The 19,141-nt window shown below is 49.2% G+C and overlaps 1 long non-coding RNA gene across 4 annotated transcripts in view; it reads right to left on the bottom strand.

Moving 5' to 3' along the window:
• LOC125620440 overlaps positions 1-19,141 on the bottom strand; it is a 76,666-nt gene that overhangs the window by 20,071 nt on the left and 37,454 nt on the right. For 3 of the 4 annotated variants that reach the window (XR_007352111.1, XR_007352112.1, XR_007352114.1), the window contains 4 exons: positions 5,316-5,409; positions 4,949-5,109; positions 2,959-3,034; positions 889-1,023 (listed from right to left, as the gene is read on the bottom strand). This is a non-coding gene — a long non-coding RNA (uncharacterized LOC125620440). The remainder of the gene's footprint in view (positions 1-888; positions 1,024-2,958; positions 3,035-4,948; positions 5,110-5,315; positions 5,410-19,141) is intronic. The other variant, XR_007352113.1, reaches the window with a different exon arrangement.

Below are 19,141 nucleotides of genomic sequence, written 5' to 3'. Positions count from 1 at the left end.
CCCTCTGCACACACCCACACTCACCCCCACTTCCAGCCGTGGAGGTGAGAGACAGGCGCCAGCAGTGGAGGCGTATTCGTCCAGATATCCAGGGACTGCTTTTGACAGTCTGTCTCTGGGGCCTTTAAGCCACTGTCAAAAGACACTTGATACATTAAGATATTTCTCTTTCTGTTTGGAATTTCAACCTGTCTCCCAGGTAAAAGCTGGCTATGTAAGGTAGGCAGAGAGGGGGTACAGCCGAGGCCAGTTCAGTCCCTCAGACAGCTCAGCCCCCTGCCACATGCACCTGTCCTCCACCAAGGTTCCAAGGTCCTACCTCACCACCCTCCAGAGCCTCAGGGCTTAGAATTAACCAGAAGCCCTGGCCATAGGAGGTAGGCATGTCCCCAGGAGGAGGAAGGGAGAGTCCCGGGCACCAGACCAAGCCAGGCCCAGATAGGCAGCTGACCAGGATGACAGGGACAGCAAGCAAGCCCAGTCTGAGAGGGTGGCACGCTGAAGTCCGACCAGCTTGGGTCCCTTGGCTGTGGACGTAGGGCAGGGCACACCATGGGATTTGGGGACAATGGTAATCTCACCAAACACAGTGCTTCTCAAGTGTGATCTTCAGAGGGTTTCGAAGGTGCTAGAAATGCAAATTCTCAGCCATCCCCTCCCCCAAACTCTCGGGGCAGGGCCCAGCAGTGTGCTTCAAGGAACCCTCCTGAGGAGCCTGAGCTCCGAGTGGGGCAGAGGGGACAGGACGATCTAAGACCTTCCAATCTGTCTCAGGACAGAGGCAGAAGCCACACACTGATGAATCCAGGCTCATGTTCTGCTGCTGCCACTTCCCAGCTGTGACTCGAGGAGGTCATCAGCCTCTCAGCCTTTCTGAGCCTCACTTACCCGTAGGGTTGCCTCAGGGTGACACGCATCAGGACAGGGCTCGTGGAGCAGCTGAACACGCCTGCCCCGAGCCTGAAGGCTGACTCCTGGCAAATGAGACACAGTAGTCCCTTCCTCGCCCCGCATTACTGCCACCTGTGGGAAACGATCATCACTGACGCGTCACATCTAACAGGAGGACTTTGAGAAGGGCGCCTAGCTGTGCCACGGAGCCTGGATATGGGCACAATAGACCCACAAGTGGAAACGGCTGTGCTTATCTGTACGAAGCACTCGCCCTGGCAGAACAGCCCAGGCAGAGCCAGACGTGGAGCAGGAAGCCAGCTTCCCAGAAGGTAACCCACGGTATGTTCTGGACCACTCTTTCTTCTTGTATCCACAAAAGTAACCTCAGCCTCCATCCCTGCTACCTGAGAAGAGACTTCCCTAATATTCCTTAACCTCCACTCTGCCAGTCCCCTCCTGCTCCCAGCCCCTGCTCCCCTCCCAGCTCTCCAGCCCTCTCACCTGGCACTTCCCATCCCAAGCATCCTCCTTCCCTACCCCTGCTCCTTCCCGGGAACCCAGGGCCTCCAGCTCTGGGCACCAAGGCAGCACATCTGAGCCTGCTCTGAGCTGCTGACCTTGCTGAGAGCAAAGCTTACGAAACAGCACACATGGGAGCACACTGATACTGGAATAGTCCTCATCTCACCGTCCCTCGTCCACTCCAACACAGGAAATTTCTCATAGGGCCATCTGGCTATCACTCTTCTGGGGACCCCAGTCTGGTGCCCTGTTCTGGGGCACTTAATTTCCCTACCGCAGCTCGCTTTAATCTCCTCTTTTTCCTGCATCTTGCAGACGCCCAAGACTCCCTCCCTTTAGAGCTGCGGTGGACAGTTCTTAAATTCCCGCTAGTTTGTTCTGTAGAGCCATTTAATTTGGAGCCTCCTCCTCCTTCCAGATTATTCGAGGTGGGGGCAGAGAGTGAGCCTGCCCTTGATTAATCCAAAAAAAAAAAAAAAAAAAAGGCTGCTGATAGCATTTTCTCAAACAAAAGAGCTGTCTTCCTTCTGTCAGGTAGCCCCTCATCCCCACCTGGAGTTTAAAAGTGGCTGCAGGCATTTCTGTTTTTAAACATCAGTTTTCCCCTTGCTATTACACATATGCAATGTGCAGGAACCCCTGGAAATTCCTCAAGTTTTTATTAAAAATTCCAGATGGTGCAGCAGAGATTTCAGACACTATAGCTTCTGTTAACAACAGGAAATTAATAACCAAACTGACTCCAAGTCAACATCATTTGGATTGGTGACAATAACATGAAAAGAAGAAAGCAGAGTTGCACAGCATTTGAGGCACAAGTTGCAGAATCAGCGAGACCTGGGTTCAAATCCTGAATGTCCCACTTATTAGCTGGCAATTGAGGGAGTCACCTAACCACTCGGCACCTTAGCTTCCTTGTGTGCAAAATCGAAAAAGTACAGTTCCGCTGTCATTCCACTTAGGCAGTCCCCAAATTCATCAGGATAGGGAGAAACAAAATTTTGGTTCTCTACCGACAATCGAATATTATTCAGCGTTTAAAAAAAGGACATTCTGACACCCGAGGCAATGTGGATAAAACTTGAGGATGTGAGGTACACAGCAGAACCAAACACAGAGAGACAGAAAGTTGAATGGAGGTTGCCAAGAGCAGTGGGGAGAGGAAATGAGAGCTGTTGTTTAAAGGGTACTCGGTTTAGAAAGATGAAGAGAATTCTGCAGATGGACAGTAGAACAACAATGTGAATGGACTTTGTCCCACCAAGCTGTCTTCCTAAAAATGGTTAAAATGGTCCATTTTAGGTTCTGCATATTTTATCAAAATTGGGGGAAATTTTTAAATAAGATAAAATAAATCACCATGCTGTACAAAAACCACAGGGCTTATGGAAACAGTGGATTGGGAACTACTCAAAAATCTCTTCGGGAACATTTCTTTAAAGAGGAACCTGATTTTTTAAAAATGGCAGCATGGTTTTACACACATTAAATGATTAAGATGTAAAAATTACATATAAATGTATAATAAGCACAATGGGTTACCGTGCAAAGGACCTTTTGTTTGCTTGCAGAAGTGAGCAGCTTGTGAGTCACTGTCAAGAGAAGGGAGGAGGAGGATCTGAAATCAGAAGGAAAGTTACGGCACCAGGTCAGCGTCTCCTAAAACACATGATGAAGGAAGGAAGCCCGTAGATTCTGAGGTGTGTGCACCTGTGCTTTCTGGGTATTTCCACTCAGCCCAGTTCAACTGGGTACAGTTTTCTATGCCCGTCTAGTGTTCCTCGCCCAGGATACCAGGTGGAAGCAATTGCAAAATTAACATGATGCTCCGATGATTCCCTAATACATGGATCATGACGAAACAAATGCACATTTTCAAAATAAGTGCAATAGCAGAACTGACTGTCTCTACCTGATGGAATGATTACAAATATTGTGTGATATATTGTGTATGTGTTAGTCAGCTTTGCATCCATATGACCAAAATACCTGACAAGAATAATTTAGAGGAGGGAGAGTTTATGTCAACTCGTGGTTTCACAGGTTCAGTTCCTGGCTGGCTGGCTCCATGGCTGTGGGCCTGAGGTGAAGCAGACCGTCATGGCGGGAGGGCACCATGGAGGACCACTGCTCAGCTCATGGTGGCCAGGAAGTAAGGAGGGAGAAGGCGAAGGGAAGATGAACCCTTCCAGGTGTGATCCCAGTGACCCGCCTCCTGGAGCCAAGCCCTATCTACCTACAGTTACCACCCAGTCAGTCTATATCGAATTAGAAAGGGCTGATTGGGTTACAACTCTCATAGCCTAACCATTTCACTCTGGATATTCCTGCATTAACGCAGGATGCAGGATGTTTTGGTGACACCTCATACTCAAACCATAAAAACATATGAAGTTTTCAATCGTGCCCAGCACAGAGTAACTGCTCAAGAATGACACTATTGGGGATGTGGCTCAGAGGCAGAGTACTTGCCTAACACTTGCCAGCACCAAAAAAAGAAAAAATAATGCTAGTGATGATTTGCTGGGACCGTGGCAGCGGTTGTTGGGGACTGTGGTTATTGTTCGTGCCACTGCTCCAAAGGACATGGCCCAGTGCAGGACCGAGGGAGGCTAAATGCCCATCTTATAGATGGTAGAACTGAGACCCAGAGAAACTGAGAAGTCTGTCACGATCACAGGAAAGTCTGGAACAAGATGACTGATGTGATACCACACACACACACACACACACACACACACACTCTACCTGATACAGAAGTTGCACAGTGTCCCCTGGGTACCTGTTGGTTAATTACTTTGCTCAGGTCCCTAAATCTATGAGGAAAAGGCCCTCCACCTTCAGGGAATTTGAGCCCTTTTTAAAAGGCAAAGGAAACGGGTAAAACTTTCAGTTCTGTCTGAAAAAGCAAGACTGATTTTTCTGGAGGTTCCTATTGACTTGGAAAGAGCAGATCTGCCCATCAAATGGCATTTTACCAGCTGATCAATTTGGTGTCATTCTCATTGAATTAAATCAAATTGAAATGTAATTCCCTTCCCGGAACAAATCCCCCTGCAGGGATTCTCTGTGCAGAAGTATTTGACCTTGTGCTGGCTGCCTAGAGGGCTTTCCAGAAACCTGGGGGCACCGGAGGGGTCTGCAGAGCTCGTGTCCTTCTGTCGACAATCCACCTAGATGACTTCTGGGCTGGATTGCCACCCACTCCTGGGTCAATGGGAGTATCCAGATGGCTTCTGATGACCCCTGCCGAGGACATGGTGGAGTACCTGAATGTGTGCTTACACCTCAGAATGTGAGCAGAATATGCAAAGGAACAAGGACCAGTGAGAGCCTCCAGCACACAGGGAGGCTCAAGGGAATTAGGAAGAGACTCCCCACCCCAGTGGTAGAATTACAAAATGGCACCCTCTTCTGGATGGGAGAAGCTGCTCCTTCCTTCAGCTATGCCAGCTCCAAACCAGGTTGCAAAGGTTGGTGAGTGGAAAGTGGGCTGGAATTCAACCCTTCCCATCCCCCAGCCTCAACCTACCCAAACACATTCAGCAGCACTACCCAGTTCCCACAATGGCCACCATAGTTGTCCTTGCTCTGAGAGCGGTGGTCCAGCTCTGGCCAAGCATGCACATGACTCAAAGGACCCAGTAGCTTTGGGATGAACTGACTGCAATTGTGGACCAAGTCTTGGGGACCCTAAAAAGAAGAACACAACACATTCTCTGCCCAGAACTTCCCATTCCCCGAGGTTGTGCAATGCTGACCTTCCTGCCCTTTATCTACCCCTCCACCTCCAGCCTTGGGAGCCAGAAGACCTGGCTCCAAAATCCTGGCTCTACTGGGCCAGTGACTTAACCTCTCTGAGCTTTAGCCCCTCATCTGCAAAGCAATGAAAACAATACCTGTCAGCCATAGGTGGGAGTGACCGTTAAGCTGGAAGACTGCCCTCTGAGAGTTAGGTGGACAAAATCCATGCAGAATGAGGAGATATGCCATCTGTTGGCACAAACCAAGAGAAAAAAAAAACTGAAAATGTGACCAAAGAGTTTGGGAAGACCCCAAACGCCAGTCATGGTGGCCTGGGTATAGTCACAGGGAGGGAGGCGGGCTGGGCTGGGGGTTGGGGTGATGGTAATGGAGTAAGCAGAAACCTAATTAACTAAATCAGTTGGCAAAAGCTGATGTGAACACAGAAAGCATGCCTAGCCTGGAGCAGAGACAAGGGAGCCCAAGGAGCAGAGCTGGCCATATTTATTCTACGATAAATTCACCAACTTCATGCCAAGCTCAGAGCCCTCTTAGCAGCCAACCACTCAGCCTCCTCTTAAAGATGTCCAACCCTCATCAACCTTTCTCAAGCTGCAACAATCCTTGGTCCCAGGGCTGTTATAAGGATTAAATGGGAAAGCGCCTGGCACGTAGCAGGCGGCAAATGAGCTAACACTCCCCTCCCACCCCGTTCCCGTTTCTCCTGCAAAAATAACCAATGTCAAGTCTTTCCCAGACACGCAGCATCTCCTCCTAGATTTTCCTGAAATCCTGCTCTTCACTTTCCTGGTCCAGCTACCCTCCCTGCATCGGGGTGTTCACCATGTTTCTTTCCTCTGTGCCCAATGGAGCGTCACTTCTACCACCCAGGAACGCCCCTCTGCTCCACACCCAGCAGGAAAAGCCAACTTAAGGAAGGAATCCTAGAAATTCCTACCTACAACCAGTGCGATAAATTCACCAACTTCTGGATGTGAGCAACCTGGGTGTCTCTGTGTCCAAATTTCCTCTTCTTACGAGGACACCAGTCAGATTAGACTGAGGCCCACAGAGCTGGCCCCACTTTAACGTAAACCCATCTTTACAAAGTCAGCCCTGCAGCCACGCGGTGAGCACTGGGTTTCAGACTTCAACATGGGAGTTTTGGAGAGAAGCCTCAACCTACCCAACCTGAGTTGTAACTCAGCCCATTACAGGGATGCTATCTGTAAGTAAGAGCCTGTAAGAGTATAAAAGAGTGAATCCCAACGAATTAAACTACCTTTGTGGAAAATGGAAAATAGCCTCCTATTGGACCAGCCCGAGGAAAACCAAAGCACATGGCTGGGTAGGCACAGACGGCGTTTCACCCCGTCCCCCTCCCCCCGAACCTGGAGGCCCAATGCCCACCGTCATTCGCGGGTTCTTCCTTCCTCTCTCTCCCATCCCAGGCCAGGGATCTGCCAAGTACTGCTGCAGAAAACCTGACACAGTGTTGACCCCCTCCATTATGAACTCAGGGCCTCCACCTTCCTTCAGGGGGTTCAGCAGCTCTGCCCTCCTCCTGGCCACTCCTGGGCTTGTGCATGACCTGTTGGCTCTGCATCTGGGCCAGCGTCTCTGACCCCGGCTGGGCCTATGGACCCTCCCTCCCCGTTACTCCCAGAAGGTCATCTGTCCACTTTGCAGGAGGAAGGGTCACAAGCTGCTGCCCATTTTCTTTTCTTACCGCCCCCCTTTCTCCAAAGCTTACTAGAAGGAGGTGCATTATATGGGAGAAAGAAAACAAGGTGACTCCAAAGTGATGGTTTCACCATAGAAGACTGACCTTCCTTCCTTCCTTCCTAGGAAAGTCAACTTCATCTCACTGCAGCTCAATTTATCTCTGAGAAGAAGGTCATCCCTTCAAGATGGCATCTGATCACACTTAGAACAACATCCAAACTCTTACCATGGCCCTGTCTACTCTAACCCTGTCTGACACCCTGCCCTCCCTGACTCATGATGCACCCACCACAGTGCCTTTTGGCTATTCCCAGAACACACCAAGCTCGTTCACCACCTCAGGGCCTTTGCACGTTCTTTTCCCTCTGCCAGATCTTGGCATGAGTCAAGTCAGTCAGACAGTTCTCCACTTGAGCTGCCTCCTCAGCTGGGAGGAGGGCCAGCGTTTCTGTCCCCTGATGACACCCATTAAAACCAGCACCCACGCTTCCTGATCTCTTGACGTTGTTTCTCTGTGTTTCACTTATCAGGGAATGCCCCATGAAATTATATCACTCTACTTGTTTATTCCCCATCTCCCTCGAAAAGTAAGTTTCCAGGCAGCAGGGAGATCCCAGGCTGTCTTGGGGTGAAGCAATCCCCAGCCTGTGGCTGGAATTCATTAGATCTTGTGAAATGAATAAAAAACACTAAGACTGAAATGGCTATCCAGAGCCATCTCTGTGCTACCAAAGTGACCACCACATCCCCTACAAATGGGCAAGATTTCATCTCAGTGAATTAAAAATGTAAGTAACCATCTCTGTTGAAAATAAAAAAAAAAAAAATAACATCATGTTGGACCTAGAAACTGACAACTGCATCCCCACATCCCCATTCTAGCTCAGGTTAGGTGGGAGCCACCAGCCACCTGCTGTCCTGATCCTTGCCTTAGGCCACAGGGACAGAGTGATTCAGGGGACAGGCACAGGTCTGAACCCATCAGGGTCCTTCCCTGGGATCCTTAAAACCACAGCCGAGAAAAGAAGAAAATGTCCCCATCCCCCAAGGCAAAAGGGTGAGGCTGGGAGCGGCTGACAGCCTGTCCCCCCACCCAGAGTGAAAAAGTGACCCTGAATGCTCTGTCAACACAGCCCTTCCTGTAATCCGGGCACCTGAGACAATAATCATCTTTTTGTCCCAGCTGGTGAGCATTGTGGTTCTGTCGCTCGCTACCGAAAGAATTCTGCTGTGATGAATGAATCCATGGGCACCAGATGCCTGGCCCGGTGCCTGGGTCCCCGCAGATGCACAGTCGCTGTCAGTGTCCTTTGCACCACCCCTGTAGCTCCATCCTCTGCCTCCTCCCCTCCCGTCTCAGGAGGGGCATCCCTGCCCAAGGCCACCTCCACTGTCCCCGCACGCCCACGCAGAGCCCTCCTTCTCCTCCTCGGCTGGAGAAGGCAAGGTCGTGCTCATCTTCCAGGGGTATTCAGAGCTCCTAAAGGCAAGAGCCAATGTGGCTCGTCTCCTGCCCCTCTGTGCCCGGCACACAGCGTATGACCAAAGGCCTGTCACCAGGCAGAGGCGGAGCTGCATAGAACCAAGCCTCTGGCGCCCTATAAACTGAAGAGGGCTCCATAAAACGTGCGGAAAGGGAAGGGCTGTCGCATGTAAGGGATTGTGATCGTGGTTTTATTAGCCAAATAGATAACCCTCATCATGAAAGGAGCCTTTCCGAATGATGGATGGCTCCCAGGCCCTGAGGGGACATGGGTATTTCTCAAGGCCGCCAGTCAAACAAGTTAACAGCATAACATTTCTCTCTCCATAGCAACCGGCCTGGCCTCCTCTGCCTGGCCCCGGCACCTGCGCCTCTGGAAGTGCCTCAGCTCTGTGGCCGCTGTCTTCTGCAGCCCACCATCAGCGAGGGACACACATCCCAGCCCCCAGCAGGGAAAAAGGCTCAGGGCTGGGGTGCAGGAATCTGGGGTCCAGAAATGGGTCTCTCCTCTGAGCTCCTGAGTCATTCTGGTCAGCACCGTGTGCCTCTTGTCCTTCTGTAGTTCTTAGAGGAATGAGTACCCACCCCAGGTCCTGAGGAAGGGGTGGGAAGGAGGCCCTAGCTCCCAGGTGAATGGCCCCTCTCCATTTCCAGGGGCTCCTTTCTCTCTGCGTCTATATTCTACAAAGCCTCTGTCTCTGTTCAGACAAGAAGCAGGTGCTGGGCAGCTTCACTGTCACCATGATCCAGAAGCAGGTAGCTCACGCCCTGCAGAGATGAGAAAGCTGAGAGAATGGACCAGGTGAGAGACCAACCCACCATCATCATTTAGCAAGTGACAGCATCGCCCCACAGCTGTCAGAAGCCCCCAGCCTGCTCCCCACATCATCACTGAGCACAGCCAGAGGGGACTCAAGAGTGGCAATAAGGAACACCCTGCAGGCAGGTCCCTTGCAAGACTGTGCGGTACCCTCCCAGGCCCCAGCAGGACGGCCATCAGTGCCTGGGGAGACAGACCCCCTCGGCCTCTCAGGTGGACCAAAGAGAACGGAGCCCATGGAAATGGACAGCAACAATTCTCAGCCTGAGATCTTGGAGAACGGGGAGGCAGGACAGTGGGGGGTCTACAGCAGGGATCCCCAGCCTTTCTCTGTAAAGGCCAGAGGGTAAATATTTTCAGTTTTGCAGTCCCTATCACAGACACTAAACCTCCATCCCAGTGTAAAACCTGTGATGGACGAGGCATAAACAAACAAGCGTGACTGTGTCCCAACAAAACTTTATTTACAAAGACAGGTGGCAGACCAGATTCGGCCCATGGGCTCTAGATTCCCAATCCTGTTCTGGTGCAAAGGATGCTCAGGTGCTTGGGCAGGAGCAGCAGGGGAGGATAAACTTTGGAGGGAGGGAAGATCTCATCCACTGAGTGCCGACCACACTGCCGACATACAGTAGGTGCTTATTGAACACGGACCTGAACAACTGTGCTCTGAAGCAAAAGGGAAGAAAAAGGTAAGGGGTAGACTTGCAGAGAAATATCAAGATAGGGAGCTCAGGTCTGACGGTCTTCACACTCTGAAGAGGATAAATTAGGCAGTGCAGCGATGTGCCCACAAACATGGTCAAGGCTCTCAGAGTCCTGTAACTCCAACAGCTGGGTCCATGGACTCATTAACACCACCCGCCAACCCCAAAAGAGAGATCTCTAGCAGTGAGTGGAACACAGAGAGGAGAGGCAGATTTGAAATCTGCTGATAACACCCGGCCAAGTTAGTTACAAATGTGTACAACAGGCCAGTGCTCTGGACCAAACCGCCCAGGCAGAAGCCAGCTCCTTCCCCAGGCCAGCGCTCTCCAATCACTGCACCTGCGGACATGGTGAGTAACTCCACCCACCACCACCCAGAAAGTGCCCAGCTGGGCTGCTGTGTAACTCCAGCAGGGTTTGGACAGAAGGGTACCAAGGTCAGTTTCCAAGCTGCATGCCACCTGAGGCCTTGCTCCTGAGATCCACAGGGAAATCCACAGACAAGGGCCCCAGTACTCGGGGGAGAAGGATGGAGAAGAGGGAAAGCAATGGCTGATGGCTTAGCCCACGAGGGCCCCTGGAGTAGAGGAGACAGGGGAGGCCGAGGGATACAGTATTGCAGGGAAGCATATCTCTGTGACAGATGACCTCCTCTCTACCACACACATTTCTTACCTGTAATGAGTGCCACGTGCCAATGTCCTCTCTGCCCCCATGGTTCCCCAGGGGCCTCTTGGAGAGACAGGGGCTGTGCTTGTTGCCCCCTCGCACTTTGGAATTCCCATAGCTCCCACCGGTCTCCAACTCAGTCTCCAGCTCAGTCCCCCAGCTGAGGTCACCGTGGGTGGCCATTAGGCAGCACAAGCCCATTGAACACCAACCTAGAGCCACAGCAAACATGGCTTTTGCAATCACCCATTATCATGCTAGTCTCATAGGAGAGGAACTTGAACTTGAGGCCCTGAGGGGTCACACAGGGCTGAGCAATCTAACGCCTGCGCCTGGGTGATGAGCTCCAGCGCCCAGGCCTGTCAGGTAAGCAGGTCACGCTGCTGAGCCCAGACGCGTGCTGTGTGAGTGGCAGAGACCACAGCCATTGGAATGGATGCCTGTCTAAGGGGGACAGTCCTTAATGGACCCCTATATTGCTGCCATGTGCAAAAAGCTGGAAAAGAAGGCCTAACATTGCCAAATCTTCCAATTCTTCGAGAGAAATCCAGATCCAAAATATTAAGGGAAACCTCTTGGCTTTTGAAAACTGGCTTAATTTTTTTTAATGCTATAATGCCAGATAAAACACATTTGCTGGCAACTTGTCCCCTATATACACCCTCTCTACCTTATCTCATGAAATTCAAGTCCCTAAAAGGTCAATAGTATTTATCCCCATTTAACAGATGAGGAGACTGAGACTAAGAGAAGGAAAGGGACCTTGTGGAGTGACACAGCTAAGTACTCAAACCAGAGCCTGGGTCCTAGCCACCCTAGCGCTCCAGGTTGCCCCCCATGTGGTGAGACCCTGGATGCGTGGTTCCCATATCCTGGTGCCTGTCTCTCCGAGCTACACGTGGGGTGAGGCCTGGGGTGTGGCTCCCAGCTGAGTTCCTTCAGCATCAGACGTCACTCCCGCTTGGGCTCAGCTGGCATTGTCAGCCGTTTCCCCTGGACTGTCACTGACTGATGGGGGGACAGTGACCCCAGGGAGCCCTCAGCCTGGGTCACTGAGATAGCAGTGAGCAGAGCAGGTGGCCAAGTGCCCCAGTTAAAACAGAAACAACGGGAGCCCATGCTTCATCCAAACCTGCGCCTCGGCTTCTGAGGATGGTTCCCCTCGGCTGAGCCTGGGCGTTGAAACCATCTGGTCCGACTTTGTTTTATGAACTTTGCAATAAACTTATAGGAAGATGTGAGCCAAATGCTGGTTCACGTAGGAGAATTTGTAACTTGTCAAACGCAGAGGGTGTCCATCAAACCTGGAGGAAGTCCTCTGGGGACCTGCCACACAGTTCTGGCCTTAATTTTGACCTGCACGACATTTTTATTAATGACTTAGTTGAAAACATAAAGGGCCTGTTTACCAAATTTGTAGTTGATCTTAAAAGAAAAAAAAAAAAAGGCCTAGGCAGATTGCAAAAACAGCGACAGAATCCAGATGGCTCTAGACAGGCTGGACTGATGGGCTGAATCTAATAAGATAAAATAAAACAGAGATAAATGTCAGGTCCTGAACTTGGCTTCGAAACTCTTACTGTTCAAGGACGGGATTGAGGTGGGCGGGACGGTAATGAGACTTCGCAGTGGCAGGTTTTAATAAAACTCAGAGCTTTGAGTCCACATGATCAGCATGGTTATAACACTTAAGAAAAAGATAATGATAATAATTGAGGATGTTCATCACAGCATTGTTTATAATAGCATAACACTGGGAGCAATCTAGACATCCAGTAGCTGGAGTTCACCCGGACAGCTGAAAATAATAAGTTCATTAAAAATAGCAACAGCCCAAGAATATATTTAATGATCTGAGAAAAGCATATTAAAGAAAAATCAATAGCTTATGAAGCAATATGTACAGTGTGAGTCGATTTCTACTTTTTAAAAAAAAGGTATGGAAAGATACAATGCAAAATGTAAACTTGACAGTTTCTGGGTGGCACTAGGGGTGATCTGGGGACAGGGGGCTGTCTCAGTGTATAAAGTTCTTGAAGCTTTGAGAAAGTTAATAAGACTCTCAATCATATAGAATCTTAGTTTCTAAGTCGGTGAAAGAACACTGTGCTTTGGCACAACCAAGACTAGGGTCTTGAGTCTAGTTGCAGGTGCTTTGCTTGACGACGTAGTGATGGATGGTGTCAGCAAACACTCTGAGGGCTTACAGCATGCCTGGAAGCATACAGTTCTTGAAATCATTATCTCACTCAGTAATGCCGAAATCTCATGGCTCCTCAAGATACCAGTGCTTTCTCCCTGTTAGAGGAGGTACAGAGAGACCAAGAGACCTGCCCAAGACCACACAGCACCAGGATTTGCTGGAAGCATAAGACCCAGGTAAAGGAGACTAGAAAGAGATGGCTTCCCTGCAAATATTGTAAGTTTAGCAGAGTGTGAAGCATCCCCAGCAGACCCACATTGGGAGTCCTCTGCATTCAGCTGGACACCGGTCGTTCTAACTGATCAACAGTCCCTAGTCTTCTTGGGAGAAACTGGGAAGGCACCATTGGAACTCAATGTTGGGGCCATCTGGACTGAATTACAGCCCTTGGACTCTGGAATTAAAACCATCTCTAATAGATGACTCTCAGGCTTGGGAAGACCAAAGCACATGATATTGAGATGGGGGAAGAAGATTAGGAATGTTTAGCAGAGAGTGATATAAAAAACTGGTACAATCCTCCCCACCCCAACTCGGCCCAGCCTCGAGGAGACTTGGTTACAGCTCCTTCTCATCAAGAACTGAACAAAATAAAATATCTGCAACTCTTTAGGTGCAAGTAAACCAAAGGGTTTGCCAGACCTCAGGCAAATCTCCACTGGGAAGCAAAGCCCACCTGGGATCCAGGGTGGCAGCTCCCTGGTGGCACACCCACCAGCTGTGACTATGGCTGAGCAAGGGGACTGGCACTTTAAAATTCTCTTCCCAAATCTTGTGGAACACCCAGACTTAATCTGGAGGAGGAGATCTGTCCATTGTGAACCAGAGGACAGGGCTAACTCTGTTGTTGAAGGAACAAGACAAGTCAGCTCCCAGTTGGTGACTCCCTGCTATGGAGGGACATTGGCCCCAGAAAGCAATGGCCTCCGGCAGATGTCAGATGGTCACTGATTATAAGAAGCAATGTAGACGGTGTTTGTGCCCTACACCTGGAAGGCTGGGAGGGTCAGGACTTTGGGTTTTCTCAACATTATTTCCCCAGGTCTTTGGCACATACCTGGATTATAATAGGTGCTCAAAAAAAACTGTGTTGAATTAATAATTAGTGAAATGAAGAGTTAGACAAGATTACCACCAAGGGCCTTTCTGGAACTGAGTTTCTGATCTTGGTGACTTTTATAATCAATGTCCGTGAAGTGTGTTCATCATGGCTCATTTCTTCTGACGATCCTGCCCTCAATAATCCCAGCTGAAGCCCCAGATCACTGTGTGCCTCTCAGCCCATATCATCTCACCCTAGTGGCTATACCATGTGGCCCCACATAGCACCCCATGACACCACTGTGCCACTTAACAGAGCCCCAGAAGTTACACATTGGTTTGTTTGCAGTATTTTACATTTACGAAGCAAGCAGCTACATACTCGGGTCTGCAAATATTTGTTTTCCTCTTGGTTATTTCCTCAGAGTCTACTTTGCAAAAGGAATTTGTTCAAAACCTCCCCCAGTTGGTGACTATCTACTCTGGCAGATTTAGAGCCTTAAACCCAAGTTTTTCCAGCTGCTGTGGATGGTAATGATGTTCAGTCCCACTGCGAGCAGACAATGGGCCAAGAACCTTCCAACTCAGACACTTAGTTGTTCCAAAACTTTCCAGAGACCACTTAGGAGGGGGGACCCACAGGCGTGTTCTTGCATCCATTTGTATTATCTCTAAGTCACAAAAGTTAGGATAAATATCCTCCCCACTCATACTCCCCTTCTAGAAGCCTCTCAGTCTGGGATCTAGGTCCCCAGAGGATACCTCCTGCCACAAAATGGTCCCCCTGAAATTCGTTGTTTATGTCCCCTCTTACAGTTTTTCCGTGGTGGGGCCAGGGGGAGCTGTAAAATAAAGTACTCAGACATTTGGGCTTCTGACAGCCTGTTCACTAAGGTTTGCCTCAGATACATCATCATGAAAAGTGAGCAGAAACTGTCACGTCTGGGATTCCTAACCTGGCAGGAATGGTCACATCTGATTCTGCCCAGCAGCGTAGCCTGGCCAAAAATCCAAACAATTTCCCAGCATTGCCTGCCCACAAAATACGAGCCCTCTGACCAGTTGAACTGTTTTCCAGCGCCACCAGCAGGGTACAAGGGTGCCCTTCCCTCCCAACTGTCCCAAAGTCAGCTCAGAGCGCTTGGCCATTCCCTCCTGCTTAGTTTAATGGCTGAAGTCAGGACTTCGGGTGCCGGAATGGACTGTGTGTGTGTCCCTGTGGTGATGGAGTGTATTTCCCAGGGTGGGAGAGTTCCACACTGAGGCAGCGGGCTTCAGGGTGGTCTGACTGTCCCCTGCACTCCCCATAGCGACACCTTCCCTGGGTATTTGCTTTATTACTATTTGTTGTGCAGAAGGTTTTTCTTGCAGTATATTCCAGGCTAATTTTAGAAATTTGTTTTCACCTTCTGACATTGATTCCGGGGGCAGCTTGCAAGCTGCTTGGAACGAAAAATCAATGGTGACAGCCTCGGAGTGGGCTCCCATTCTTCATTAACCCCGAGCTCCCAGCAGCCCCAACCCCGTCTCCTCCTTCAGGGCTGGCCCTGGGCAAAAATGGGCAGTCAGGAAGTTTTCCTTTGTTGTCCTCAGCCTTTCTGTCCTGAGCCCTTTTGGTCCTCACTCTCTCCTCCTCTACCAATGCCTACTCCTCACCAAGTGTGGAGAGAGGGTTGGGAAGTGGGGCAAGATCCACTGAGCGTCTCCCATGTGCCTGGCTCTAGATGGGCAGCTCATATGAATAATCCCATGTCAGTCTATCAGTAATTCCCAGAAGGTGTGATTGCCTCCATTTCACAGAAAAGAAGACAAGAGGCACAGAGGAATCTAGAAACGAGCCCAATGTCTCACAGCTAGTAGAGCTGTGCAGTTGTGATCAGAACCTCTCAAACTCCAAAGCCTGCATCCCCACCATCATACTGATAAGTACCACAATGCAGAAATCTAAGAGGCATTTAGGGTGAAGCATCCCCCAGGGACACCCAGAGAGTACTTGGCCCTGCACCCAGCCACCCCCGCTCAGCCGTAGGATCTGCTGAGTTCTACACACAGGGACTAGCCCTAATGACGTCTCCAGGGACATCAGACTGTGCTCCTGGGCCTCAGCTCCACCCATGGTGGGTTGCAGAATGGGCCAAGGAAGTTCTAATTGAGAACTTACAGAACTCCTAAGCAGATCGTAGCCCTCAGGCCAAAGGTCACTCACAAGATGTGCGGAGCAAAAAGTGAACGCAGGAGACCTTTGAACACGTGAACAGGCAAAGCAGAACAGGGGACACTGGAACACAAGGTAGAGAAGGAGGCGAGGCTACAGGGGTCTGCACCAGCCCTACTCCGTAGAAATGCAGTGCAAAGCCACATACAATTCTGTAGTAACCACATCAAAAAGGTAAAAAGAAACAGGTGGATATAAAAATAGATTCATTTAACCCAATGTATCTCAAATATATCCCAAATATTATTTCAACAATCAATATGAAAACTTGTTCAAGCTGAGTGTGGTGGTGCATGCCTGTAGTCCCAGCTACTTGGAAGACTGAGGCAGAAGGTCAAGACCAACCTGGGCAATGTAGCAAGACCCTGTCTCAAAAATATAAATAAATAAATAAATAAATAAAGCAAGCCAGGCACAATGGGGCATGCCTATAATCCCAGCAGCTGGGGAGGCTGAGACAGGAGGACTACATGTTCAAAGCCAGCCTCAGCAACAGTGAGACACTAAGCAACTCAGGGAGACCCTGTCTCTAAATAAAATATAAAACAGGGCTGGGGATGTGGTCCAGTGGTTGAGTACCCCTGAGTTCAATCCCTGGTACCCAAAAAATAAATTAAGTAATTGATTTTTGAAAACTTTTAAGAAACACATTATTTTATTGTAATTTTTATCCCCAAAAGGCTTAGGTCTTTAAGGTCCTTATACACATCTCAGTGTAGACTGGCCAAATTCACTTGCTCAATAGCTCAATATGGTCAAGGGCTGCCCTATCATACTGCAAGGTGAGATCTGTGGTTTTTAAAATTGTGTTTCACTGCACCCAGCCTTCCTTGGAAGCATTCCAAGAGTTCCCTGGATGCTCAGTTTCAATTTCATTTATTTTTACAATTTAATTTTTTTTACAATTTAAAATCTAATATTAAAAAAATCACACTTAAAGATATTCCATCCCAAATTTTAACACATTAAGGACAATCGGTAGGAAAAGTTGGGTTTGCATTTGAGAGGAAAGATGACTGAATTCATCATCTCATAGGATGAGCTTGTACTAGCAAAACACTTCAATCTGTTTTGGATATTGGTAATTTATATTAGCTTTCGATTAAGCAAACTCAACAGCCCATGTTTACCATGTGCTTGTTATTTTTGAGCCTCATCTCATCAAACTCTCAAAGAAATCTTCAAGGTGGTACCATTATTGTCCTTATTTGCAGAGGAAGATCTTGAGGCTGGGGAGTTTGACAACCTGCCCAGGGTGCAAGAGCAATGTCAAAATTCAAACCCAAGCCGGGCCGTCCAACTTCTGAACTAAACCTCTTAAGCACCAAACTACACTTAAAAAAAAAAAAAAGTAAAAAGAAAGAAAAGAACAATCCATTATGCCAGTATAAATCTAAAAAGCCCTGTCAAACTTCAGGCTGCCTGGTACTGGCTCCTCCCTGCACCCCGGCTCACAGCCTCTCATCGGGCCCTCCCCACACACATGCACACCACCCAGCATTCTGTTCAGACCACAGTGTGTCAGCATTAGCTGTGGTCCCTTTGTTCCCAAGATAAAGCATTTTAAATCCTACTTAGCTCCCAACCACCTAGGAAGAGGTTGGATTTTTATCCTATAAATGTTATGAAGCCAATGAGTAGTTTAAGCAAAGGGAGTGACAGAGAAGATCAGATTTGCATTTTAGAAAGCTCATTCTGGAAGCAGCAGGGAGGGTAAATTGGAGGGTGTTGGGACTGGGGAAAGGAAACCAATTTAAAAGCCATTAGAGAGGAGATGTCAGATATGAGAGGGGCACCCACAAGATGAAATTGCTGGTTCTTGGTGATGGAGTCATCACTGAGTGGGAGCAACGGAGAGCAAGTCAAGGATGACGCTGGTTTTTGGTTTAAGTAGCTGAGTTAACGGTGGGATCATGAGCTGAAATAGACATATAAGGGGAAGCCGGGCGTGGTGGCATGCATCTTGGGAGGCTGAGGCAGGGGGATCGCAAATTCAAAACCAGCCTCAGCAATTTAGCAAGACTCTGTCTCAAAATAAAAAGGGATGGGGATGTACCTTGGTGGTACAGCGTCCCTGGTTTGATTCCCAGTACCACAAAAATAAAAATAAATTAATTAAATACAAGAGAAAGTATGGGTTGAGTGAAACAAGTAGACAGGATGAGTTTAGATTTTAAGATTGGAGCTGACATAGTAATTGATTGCCCAACATCCATTCATCCCCTCGGCCATCTGTCACAGAAATGCAATCTGAGGAATTCACTCCAGATCCAGGGTGGGCCCTGATCCATGTACCATACCCATCATGGCAACCCATTCCATGACAACGCCCCTTGCCACCTGCCATTTCGCCGGTGACTCTATTGGTGTAGAGACCATAAGTGGACTCACTGGGAACAAAGAAAACTGCCCGGCTCCAACAATTGTGGGAGAGGAGCCTCTCCTAATGAGAACAAAGAAGCAGGCGTCCTGTTGGCTACCACAGCAATCCTCCAATTCAGAAGGCTCAGGATAAGGCAATTCTGGAAGAAGAGTATGACGGAGAGAGGGAGACGTGGCCCTTGATGACTTCCACTGAAGCGCTGGGTGAAGCCACCCAAAAAGTCAGCCTTTCCCTCCATGGAAGCCAAAAAATTTCCTTACTGTCACTCTTGCAGTGCTGGGAATTAAAGCTAGGGTCTCCCGCATGCTAGACAAGTGCTCTACCACTGAGCTACACCCCCGCCCCAATTTCCTTATTAAGAGTTGGCGTTTTGCTACATGCAGCCCAGATGGCCTGACACAGATATGTTGAATTGAGGTGACAGTGAATGGAGCCCCTTGGAGTTACACAATGCAGCAACCCCAGGGTGACCTATGGGACCTAAAAGAGAAGTGCCCATCAGACACATGGCTGTTAAATCTGAAGTTCAGGGTAGAGGTCAAGCTGGAGAGGTGGGGCTGATGTCATCACATGGAATTGAACCTGAGGGGGTACAAGGCCAACTGAGCAAAGAACACAGAGTAAACATAAAGGAAGAGGGGCATCGAGGAATGACCCCCCAGGAAGCACTGATACTGGGAGGGCAGGAGGCTAAATTGCTCTGTAGAAGACAAAGGCAGAGAAGTGACAGAGGG

This window comes from Marmota marmota, unplaced genomic scaffold (assembly GCF_001458135.2).
Source record: "Marmota marmota marmota unplaced genomic scaffold, marMar, whole genome shotgun sequence".
NCBI classification, from domain to species: Eukaryota; Metazoa; Chordata; class Mammalia; order Rodentia; family Sciuridae; genus Marmota; species Marmota marmota.
The sequence above is the reverse complement of the archived record's forward strand: the minus strand, read 5'-3'. Positions and strand labels throughout refer to the sequence as shown.